This window comes from Gorilla gorilla, chromosome 6, assembly GCF_029281585.2.
Source record: "Gorilla gorilla gorilla isolate KB3781 chromosome 6, NHGRI_mGorGor1-v2.1_pri, whole genome shotgun sequence".
Taxonomy (NCBI): domain Eukaryota; kingdom Metazoa; phylum Chordata; class Mammalia; order Primates; family Hominidae; genus Gorilla; species Gorilla gorilla.
Window position 1 is genome coordinate 56,664,824 of NC_073230.2, and position 11,622 is coordinate 56,676,445.

At 43.7% G+C, this 11,622-nt stretch overlaps 1 pseudogene; it reads right to left on the reverse strand.

Moving 5' to 3' along the window:
- Positions 1-8,590: 8,590 nt before the first annotated feature.
- On the reverse strand, positions 8,591-10,284 carry LOC115935326 (dual specificity protein phosphatase CDC14C-like; annotated as a pseudogene).
- Positions 10,285-11,622: the final 1,338 nt, after the last annotated feature.

Sequence of the window (11,622 nt, forward strand, 5' to 3'; positions counted from 1 at the left end):
TGCAATCAGATTTATGGCCAAACAGGATATCCAGACCTAGTTTCTCCTTAGCACATAAAGCATTTGCTGCTGGTATGAAAGCGCCTGTCCTACCCACCTCCCTTTGTTTAGACCCCACTGCCTTTGCATCCATTTCTAGTCCCTCCTAGAATGCTCTTTATGCTCCCCAGGAGTCACAATGGACTGTTAAGCCAAAGTGGAGAAGATGTGCTGTCCTTGCCTCTCACCGTTGAAGCCTGGGATGGGGAGTCTTCACATCCTTAGACTGGGGTATCTTCTGAACAAACACTCACCGGAATGCCTGAACCACTCTGTACTATGATGCAGACATCTCCTTGCTGGGGAGTAAGGATGGAAAGAAAAGCACAGAGGAAAGAGCAAAAGGAACCATCTATGTGCCCTGGCATTCACTTTAAGGGAAAATAAGGTATAAGTGAATGCATTTCCTCAAATTTCATTTATCATTTTATATGTTAATATGATTGTTAGTTGAACAAGGTCACTCTGTCTGTGAGCAAAGTACCATAATGAATCCTGGTAAAATAGTGAGGTTGACACTATCCCATGCCCTCTGGCTCTTGCTGGGGGCTCTCCAACTGCATTTTAAAACTTCTATAAAATCCTACTTATAGATGCCCTCCTGTAGCTTTTCCATGCACTAGACCTTGTACTGGTTAGACTCATCAGGGTTCAGTGAGGGACCCATGCAGAAATACCTCGGCAATGGGCAGATATATAGACGTGAAGAAATGTCTTTCAGCTGTAGTAACTCCAAGACTGAAATTTACAGCAAGTCTTACACAAAACAAGGTCAGTAACTCTGCATCTTCGGTATATAGTTTGGTTACTAGACCTCTCCTGTCTTTGGTTACTCACCATTTAAACTCCCTCAGACATTAGATTAATAAATAGATCAAAATTGATATCAGTAAGGAAACTATAGAGCTCCAGCAAAGTTCTATATGACAAAAGGAAACATATAGGATAAAAAGGAAAAGTGATTAATAAACATATTAAAATTTAAACCTGCTAATATTCAAATAATTAAAACTATAACCACAGCATACATGTTTATCAAAATGGCATTTTCTTTTTTTTTTTTTTCCTTTCTTTCTTTTTTATTTTGAGACAGAGTCTTGCTTAATCTGTCACCCAGCCTGGAGTGTAGTGACATGATCTTGGCTCACTGCAACCTCTGCCTTATGGGTTCAAGCAGTTCTCCACCTCAGCCTCCCAAGTCGCTGAGATTACAGGCATGTGCCATCATGCCTGGCTAATTTTTGTATTTTTAGTAGAGACGGGGTTTTGCATGTTGGCCAGGCTGGTTTTGAATTCCTGACCTCAAGCAATTCACCCACCTTGGCCTCCCAAACTGCTAGGATTACAGGCATGAGCCACCATGCCCAGCCGCAAAATAGTCATTAGTAGCTCAGATGGGAGAGGGTAAGGCTTAAATTAGAGTAGTAACCTTTGTCTGAGTCACACGCGTTGTGTAAGAGAGAGAAGAGTAAAGCTCCTCTTGTATATGTATGAGATGAGGTCACAGAAGTCCTGTGAATAAAATCTCCCGAAGTCTCTCCCTCATGGAGTGTCTTGGTCGTGTAGTGGGAGGGGCACCATGATTGAGTCCCTTGTTGGCTAACTCCTAGAGCCATTGGTCTCTAACCATATTTCACTAGACTGTAAATTCTACTCCAGGAGATACATTGATCTTTTAAATTTTGCATTCCCTGTGCATAATTCAGAGTCTGCCACATAGTAGGGATGTCCGTGAATACCAATGGAGAAGTTTATTATCTTCACAAGCAGTGTGATTCTTCATGAGGCCCAAAATCTGCCTACATGGAGGTGAAATGTAAATTTCTGTAATTAGTGTTAACCAGTCTGGGACACATGTTGTTGCCACAGTGTCTACCACAGGCTGCCCTCACCCTCTTTCTCCCTTGGCTGTCTGCCTCCATGGAGGTGAGCAAAGCCAGACAGCAATCTCCTTGCAACTGATGAGGAGAGATGAGGCAAATGATTGGCAAGGGAGTCTTCTGGGGTGGAGCGGAGTTTGGAGTTTCTCCAAAGATTCTTTCTTGAAAAAAAAAAAAAAAAAAAGAAGAAGCCCAAGGAAGAACACTTCTGTCCTGCACTCTTCCTAGTCTCCTGTCTTTGAATGTGATTGTGGACATGAAGCCCAAATTTATGGAAATACTTGGTAATCATAAATGCTCCATATCACCTAAATGCCAACCCAGAGCACAGGCCATCAAACAGCAGCAGCTACCTTCTCATAGATGTCTTGCTATAGGAGAGCAGTAATGCCATTTTTGATCAGGCATTCTGATACTTGTAAATAAAGCATTCCTTATTGGTGTCATATCCCACATATTTATACCATTTACTCCTCTGCTGGGCTTGGGAAATGGAAAAGCATTCATCTGTTTCTTCTTCTTCTTTTTTTTTTTTTTTTTTGAGAAGGAGTCTCACTCTGTCGCCCAGGCTGGACTGCAGTGCTACGATCTCAGCTCACTGCAACCTCTACCTCCCAGGTTCAAGCGATTCTCCTGTCTCAGCCTCCCAAGTAACTGGGATTACAGGTGCCCAACACCAGGCCTGGCTAATTTCTTTTCTTTTTTTTTTTTTTTTTAAGATGGAGTCTCGCTTTGTCACCAGGCTGGAGTGCAGTGGCATGATCTCGGCTCACTGCAACCTCCGCTTCCCGGATTCATGCCATTCTCCTGCCTCAGCCTCCAAGTAGCTGGGACTACAGGCATGCACCACCACGCCCAGCTCATTTTTGTATTTTAGTAGAGACATGGTTTCACCATGTTGACCAGGATGGTCTTGATCTCTTGACCTCGTGATCCACCCTTCTCAGCCACCCAAAGTGCTGGGATTACAGGTATGAGCCACTGTGCCTGGCCCCTCTGTTTCTTTTAACACTTTATTTAAATGCTGTGAACTCTCAGTTCAAAATGCTTTAGTACAGGGGTCCCCAATTCCTGGGACACAGACCAGTACTGCTTAAGAACCAGGCCACACAGGTGAGTGGCTGGTGAGTGAGCATTATCGCTTGAGCTCTACCTCCTGTCAGATAAGTGGCAGCATTAGATTCTCATAGGAGCAGGCACCCTATTGTGAACTGTGCATGCGAGGGATCTAGGTTGCCTGAGCCTTATGAGAATCTAATGCCTGATGATATGAAGTGGAACAGTTTCATCCCAAACTACTCCCCTACCCTGTCCATGGAAAAATCATCTTCCATGAAACTGGTCCTTGGTGCCAGAAAGTTTGGCAACTGCTACTTTAGTAGAACCAGAATAAGACATATCAGTTCATTTTTGCTTCTACTGACCTGACATTTGTTTATTGAACACATGCTTCTTACCCAGCTCTATGCTAAGAGCTACTTTACTTAGCCTTCCTAACAAGCTTTACTTAGCCTTCCTAACAGGCTAAGTAAAGTAGCTCTTAGCATAGAGCTTGGTAAATAGCATGTGCTCAATAAACTTGTCCATTTTTCTAATACATTTATGTCCTCTGTACATCAATGGATCTGAATGCACACAGTATTTCTCTTGTTAGTGTTATATAAGTAGTAGCCTGAATTCAAGAAGTCTCATGAGAGACATCATTTGCCGTAGACAGGCTTAGCATACTTAGCCTTCTTTTTTTTTTTTTTTTTTTTTTTAAAGACGGAGTCTTGCTCTGTTGCCAGGTGGAGTGCAGTGGTGCAATCTCAGCTCATTGCAACCTCTGCCTCCCGGGTTCAAGCGATTCTCCTGCCTCAGCCTCCTGAGTAGCTGAGACTATAGGTGCCCACACCCAGCTAATTTTTGTATTTTTAGTAAAGATGGGGTTTCACTATGTTGGCCAGGATGGTCTCAATCTCTTGACCTCATGATCCACCCACCTCGGCCTCCCAAAGTGCTGGGATTACAGGGATGAGCCACCGCATACCCTTCTTAACAGGCTAAGTAAAGTAGCTCTTAGCATAGAGCCTGGTAAATAGCATGTACTCAATAAACTTTTCCATTCTTCTAATACGTTTTGTCCTCTGTCACATCAATGGATCTGAATAAACACAGTATTTCTCTTGTTAGTGTCACATAGGTAGCAGCCTGAATTCAAGAAGCCTCATGAGAGACATCATTTGTCACAGAGAGGCTGACTGTGGAGGCAGGTGTCCCCTGTGAGGATTTCAAAAGCACTAGGAATGACGGATGAATTTTCCAACTTTGCTGTGATTTTACTGACAACTGAATTTTCAAAGGCTTGTCTGGTATCTGCTTTGCAGAATTTCCCTTTGCTTTTTTATTTTTTATTTATTTATTATTTATTTTTTGGGGGGTTAATACTTTTAATTACATGATTGTATTTATAGTTTCCACTATTCGATGTTTTGTATAAAACCAGTTACAACCCACAAGATTTTCAAATGTGACAATGTATATCAAACTACACACATACGCAAAGTTTACAGGCCATTAAGAAGCTTTATCTTAAAAATACCTTCAGGAAAATAAACATTCATTCAACCAGTTCTCTTGGCTTTAAAAAATATGATTAGAAATATACACTGTAAAAAAAAATCAAGACAATGATTGATCAATACTGATCAATTACAATTTAAAACTTTTAATCTGTACATGAGTGCAGGTTAGATAAAAGCCTGCAAATTGTTAATAGAAAACTGCAGTACTATCATTGGATGAACAAGTCTGCTGACAATTTTACCAGATAATTAAGGAGGTAATTTCCTACACAGTATAGGTGAATTGTCCAGTCTTTAAACACATCCGGAGTCATCTCTACTCAGTGACGAGGAGAATACCGTGATGTGGGGAAATGGAAGAACAGCAGCTAGCCTCTCCAGGGCAGTGTCAGCGGGAGAGAACATTTAAAGGAACAATAAAATAGGTCTTAAAAGTTGCTTGTGATGAGCACTGCTTTCCAAAATGCAATAATGATTTTTTTTTTAAATGTAGAAAGAGAAGCTATGTTAACAACAGACATCCAATGAGTGCACTGCTTCTGTGGCTCAGACGGTGACTGGGAAAAGGGAGGGCTCCAGGAGAGCCCTCGGGCCATGCACAAGCCCAGGCCATCCGGCCCAGCGAGCACACTGGCCTCGAGCACACTGGCCTCGAGCACACTGGCAACCTGACAATGCTTGGGAACTCCTCTAAAACTTGCCTAGGCCCAAGAAAAGAGAGAGGTAGCAATCACCCCTGTGAGAGGGCTAGAGGGGAGGGGAGGAAGTAGGTAGGGGACAGGCTAGGGGCATCAAGCTCAGAACGGGGAAATTCTGGAGGCCGGCAGACCTGCGTGCTGCCGGGAAGCACTGGCCACGCCAGGCCATTCTGCTCTCATGAGGCGCTGCTCTCCACCAAGTTCTACAAAAAGCCACGTCCGTCCGTACTTCTAGGAACCCAGTTTTGAAGATGTTCTTCCTCCAGACTGTCCTTGACTCTTGATAATTTTGAGTCCCCAGAAAGTTTCAAGGGCACCTAAAAATATTCACTTCTAATTTTAATTCCATTGCAAACTGTCCCGGTGTACTTTCAGGGCTATTTAAGGCTCTTAAGGGAATCTATCTGACAGACACAGTTTCATGTTCCATAGCAACAAGGTCTTCTATAACAAGGACTCTAATCCCAGAAAATTCTGGGTGTTTGTGGTTTTAGTTGGGGATGAGGGCAAGAGTCCACTCTCATTCATAGCGGGAAGAACTTTCCGTCCCTCAGACCCAGAGACTTCTTCGATTCTAGAGACGGTCCCCATAAGTCTAGAGGCGGTCCCCATAAGTGTAACACTGTTGCTATGCACACCATCCCAAGTCATTTGGTTATTACAAGGAATGTTTCTTCACCAAATCACAAATTTTCTATGACTAATTTCAGTGAACCAGTTAAGCAGAAGGATTTTTAGAAAGAGTCACAGTGATAGCAATTCTAGGTGGAAACTTGAGCAGGCAACATGAAGAGGCAGTTTATAAAATGAAGAAGGACTGTGGTTCCGCCAACACCCTTCCTTTTCTCGGACGAAACACCAGGAGGCTTGTTCACCGTGAGGGAGACAGTACTCACAAAAGCTGTGGCACCCACATTTACTTGTTCTGATGGGATGAAAAGCCAAACTAAGAAGGAATCAGATGGAAGTACAATTTTCACAACTACCTGGATTATTATTTATAAAGGGGATGGCCTTAAAAAGGGTAACGGGAAGAAGAAGTGCCCTGAGAATTCAATGCTTTATGCATGGCACAGTTTAAATATTTATATTGTCTCAGCTTAAAATAGCAAAAGGAATGTTCCTCCTTCCACCAAAATCTTATTGAAGAGTGGTCTTCCCACAGCCAAGTGGGTCTTTGTGCCTATTCATTTCCAGGGACAGAAAACCACTGTTTTTCTGTGATCCAGTCCCCAGTGTTTAAAAGCTAGCCTGACCCCACCCCGTAGTGCTTGGCAGGGAAAGAGTCACTTGTTTGGCTGAGAATATGGCATCTTCTGTCTTCCCTGATGCCGGTCAATTTCCTACTTTCTTCCAAGAAAGTACACCAAAATGGAGGCACTGCCTTTCAATTACTTTTTGCATTAAAGACTTTAACTTGTTTATTCCAACTGCTTTGATTTCTTACAGTTTTGTGAAAAAGGCAGCTTCTTAAAATGGAGTTGCCTCCTGATCTGGCGCACGCCTTGTGACTTAGGAGGGCATTTGTTTCCCACTGCCTGTCAACATCTCAGCCCTCCATGCTCCCAGCACAGGCAAAAATGGGTTAACAATCATTAAACCACCCACTTCTTATGGAAGGAACTGAGGTGAGTACTAAATATTCTTTTATTTTGGGCCCCATTTTTTTTTTTTTTTTAGCAGCAAAACAATTCTGTTTCTCTAATTTCTTCATGGCACAGACTCTGCTGTGTTCCAGCAGGGTTGCGGGAGAAGGCACTCTGCAGAGTTACTAGTTGTGTTCCCTAGCCAAAGGCAACAGTGAGATTCAGAAGCAGATCATTGTTACTGAGATCGCAGGCCTTATCAATGGCCTTAGGCAGATCTCATAAGGAAAAAAAAAATCCAATGTTACAGAGAAGGACTCTAAAAAAGCGGTAACTTTTTTTTTTTAAAGCCGACATTATTTGAGATTGCCATTTCCAAGGCAAAAAACCAATAGTGTGTTTTTTCCATGCATGGAAGGAAATATGATTTTAATTTGTATGACTGGCAACCAAACAATGGGCAACCTCCCAGTTCTTCAGTCCCTAAAGGACAGAAAAAGGAATGACTTGCAACATCTTCCAACTCTGAAGTCAGTTTCTCCTCCTGAGTCTTCTAAAGCTACCATTAATATTCTCTTACAAGTTTTAGGTTACCAAGGTATCACCTGGTATTACAACATGCAACAGTGTTTAAATGTGGTTTTCACAGATTCTTGTTAATAAAGCACTCTTTGGTGGAAGACAAGCAGCTTGGGTACTTATCAGAGTTAATATTACAACAGTATTACAAACAGTCAAGTGAAGATGATAAAGCCAAATAGTATCAAATTACAGAAAGTACCATTTCAGTAATGCCTTTTGTATCTTTACAAATTTTGACACAGGGTTGCAAGCTGAACAGAAAATAAATACATAAAAAACCTCCATCAGATCCTCAATTCTTCTGAAGGCCAGCAGCTACAATGCTTGCCATCACAAGGACACACATACACCACAGACCAGCCAGCTCCCTGGGTACCGGAGGGCTTGGGTATTTACACCTGAGACTAAATTTACAACAGCATTTTTGTCGTTCAGCTTGAGAGCTGGGCCTTTCTTTGAGTCATTCTTTTTGGGAGCAAGCCCCCCCAATCCAGCCATAAATTGGCCCCAAAACTGGCCATAAACAAAATATCTGTAGCACTGTAACATGTTCATAATGGCCCTAATGCCCACGCTGGAAGGGTGTGGGTTTACTGGAATGAGGGCAAGGAACACCTGGCCCACCCAGCCCAGAGTGGAAAACTGCTTAAAGGCATTCTTAAGCCACAAACAATAGCATGAGCGATCTGTGCCTTAAGGACGTGCTCCTGCCGCAGTTAACTAGCCCAACCTATGCCTTTAATTCGGCCCATCCCTTCGTTTCCCATAAGGGATACTTTTAGTTAATTTAATATCTATAGAAACAATGCTAATGACTGGTTTGCTGTTCATCAATATGTGGGTAAATCTCTGTTCGGGGCTCTCAGCTCTGAAGGCTGTGAGACCCCTGATTTCCCACTTTACACCTCTGTATTTCTGTGTGTGTGTCTTTAATTCCTCTAGCGCCACTGGGTTAGGGTCTCCCTGACTGAGCTGGTCTCGGTATATTTGCTTGCACCCAAACTCAAAAGTTCATTACTGAAACCCCAGTGGACATTTTCTCCATTGATTAGCTTCTTAGGTGGAAAGCAACTAAGTCTTTTGCAATTTTGTTTTGTTTTCAAATTGTGCTAATTTCTGTTGCAGTTTTCAGTTCCTAGAGTCTTCCTTCAGTTCTGGTCACAGGTTTTTACTTAATGCAAAACCGTTTTAGTCCTTGAAACGGAGAGAAGCAGCTATGTGTCAGGGGGTCCTGATGGCTACTATGTTCTGAAATCTTCGAGTCAGAATAGCAGGATGGGAAGAATGTAGTCACAAACAATCCACCAGATGACAACACTGCACAGTGTAGAGGTCAGCACAGCCAGGGGAGATGGGAGAAGAATATCGTTTGTTTTGGATTGTCTTTGCCTTTTCAAGGCCCGACGTCTATCACCTTGTGTCACTCCATTGATTTCGTCGTCATCACTGTAAGGGTTGGGTTCTTGCTGGTCTTGATTCTCGACCCCATTTATGGAAATGTCATCAACACCAGAGAGAAGTTTGGAGAAGGCTGCTCTGTATTGTCCATTCTCCTGCCCCTTTAACTTCTGATGAAAATAGTCCCCTTCCAGCCAGAGGCTTGTTTGCTTCATCACCAAAAACTGCTGCTGAGGCCCAATCACCAAGCCAGGTCTGCAGATCCTTACCCACGCAATGGTCTCGGCTGCTGTCATCCTGTAATGCTTCATGATGTAGCAGGCTATCAGAGTGCCCGTGCGACCAAGGCCAGCTTTACAATGTACTGCAATGGCACCCTCAGCATTTTCACAGATATCCAGAAATCTTTTGACAATGGCATCAGTAGGGGTGCTGCCATCCGCAAAGAAAAGATCATGGTGATCGAAGCCAGCATCCGTAAAGCGTTTGGCATCATACATCCTTTTATTCAGACGAATAATGGTAGTAACATTGTGATTCTTAAAATATTGAATATAAGTCTCCGGAGAATGTTGGTGGTAACCACTTTCAAGTCTGGCTCTTGAATGAGGTCCACAGAAGGCAATAAATCGGTCTGGTATTATCCAATTTAAATCTCCGTTTTCTGCTTTTTCATAGTGTTCATATTCATCAAGGTTAAATGAGTTGAAATTAAGGAAGCCATACTGCATTGCCTTCTTTACTGCATGAATACAGGACACAGGAAGGGGAACATCACACTCTGGGGACTGTTGTAGGGTGGGGGGAGGGGGGAGGGATAGCACGGGGAGATATACCTAATGATAGATGACGAGTTAGTGGGTGCAGCGCGCCAGCATGGCACATGTATACATATGTAACTAACCTGCACAATGTGCACATGTACCCTAAAACTTAAAGTATAATAATAAAAGAAAAAAGTATATATTAAAAAAAAAAAGAAAAAGAAAAAGAAAAAGAAGTGTAATGTAGAAATTGCAGCTTCCATAGGCAGCATCTCTGAAAGGAATATAGGGTGTATCTCCAAAGATTAATATTCTATATGCTGCTTCTGGGGTTCTCCCCAAATATATAACCATGTAGCATCCAACAAGGAAGGCAGCATTTGCTTGTTTTCTCTGATCAGAGACAGTGAAATGAACAATTTTCTTCCTTAACATTGTAATGGACTTTAATTTCTTATTTATCTTGCAACAATATCTGTAAACCATTGCCAGATTGAGTGGTCCGAAGTCTTCGGAGAAGTTCTCATATTCGAGTTCATTATCTATGCTGAAATAATGTACGTTTGTTGCAGTCTTTGGTCTGCTGTAGAGAATGGCAAAACGAAGGCGATCGGTGATGTCCAGGTACACGTCGTCCTGCGGGTCCCGGCGGCGCGGGTCCTGCTGCGTGGAGCTGCGCATCTTCTTCACACCTGGCGAGGTCAAAGAGCAGCGCGGCCAGCAGCGGGGCGCGGCGGCCCAGCTCGACCGCCCCTTGCTTTTCCGCTTCATGGAGGTGGCCGCAGCCGGTCAGGGAGCAACGACCACGGCCCCGCGCGCGCCCGCCGAGGCTCGCGCCAGCGCCGCGCGGGCTCTCAGGACGGCGGGCACAGAGCGGCGTTGCGGGGACGGCTGGAGCTGGCGGAGCCCGGAAGGAGGCGGTGGTGCAGGAGCCGGAGGAGGGGCCCGGCCCACAGCGCCTGCCCCGCTCCCTCCTGCAACCGCCCTCCCTTTGCTTTTTTAAACCATGAGCTGAAGGGCTATATCATACTGACATCAACAAAGTGTTAGATGAGTAAGTCATCATGCTCTTGTCATAGCAACCACCTGGATCTTAACCTTCTCTCCAGTCTCTGGAAATTCAGCCAAATAAGTGTTACTTCGAGTATGACTTTATTACCAAATGACAGTATTTTTGAAGCACTCATTTAGGATCCATTAAAAGTTGGAGGTTGTGACCGTTTGATATTGAAAGTCATGCCTGCTTGGAGACAAGTTAATGTTGACATATTGCTCTTTCACCAACTCTCCCAATACCCCAAACTTGTAAACATGGGAGCACAAGAGAGTTAAATAGATAGTTTAAAAGATGGCTTTTCTTGGCCGGGCGCGGTGGCTCACGCCTGTAATCCCAGCACTTTGGGAGGCCGAGGCGGGCGGATCACGAGGTCAGGAGATCGAGACCATCCTGGCTAACATGGTGAAACCCCGTCTCTACTAAAAATACAAAAAATTAGCCGGGCGTGGTGGCGGGCGCCTGTAGTCCCAGCTACTCGGGAGGCTGAGGCAGGAGAATGGCGTGAACCTGGGAGGCGGAGCTTGCAGTGAGCTGAGATTGCGCCACTGCACTCCAGCCTGGGCGACAGAGCCAGACTCCGTCTCAAAAAAAAAAAAAAAAAAAAAAAGATGGCTTTTCTTTTTTCTGTTCTATGTGGGCTTTCCAAAGAAAAGTCTTGGAGAAGCTAAACAATGTGTGTGGAAGGTCACACAGGGATATCACAAGTGATAAATTTTATACTCAGTGTCATCCCAAAGCCAATATGCAGCTTTGCACTCCTCGGCAACAGAACAGGCCTCTCTCCTTCACCAAAGAGAGCTTCATGAAGCTTCATCCCTAAGTTGTGGGTTGGGGGTAAAATAAAGAAGAGGACTGATGGGTTGTTCTTGAGCTTACTACTCACATTCATACATCTTCTTGCCCTTTCTGTTTGGTGGGATTTCCCCTAATCATTTATATCCTTCTGGTGTCCACAAGGAGTGAGACCTAAATTCCCAATTAGATAGGCTTTATGAAATTTTAAAAGTAAATGTATATATTAGAATTGGTTTAGGAGAAAGGAGAGAAGAGTAAA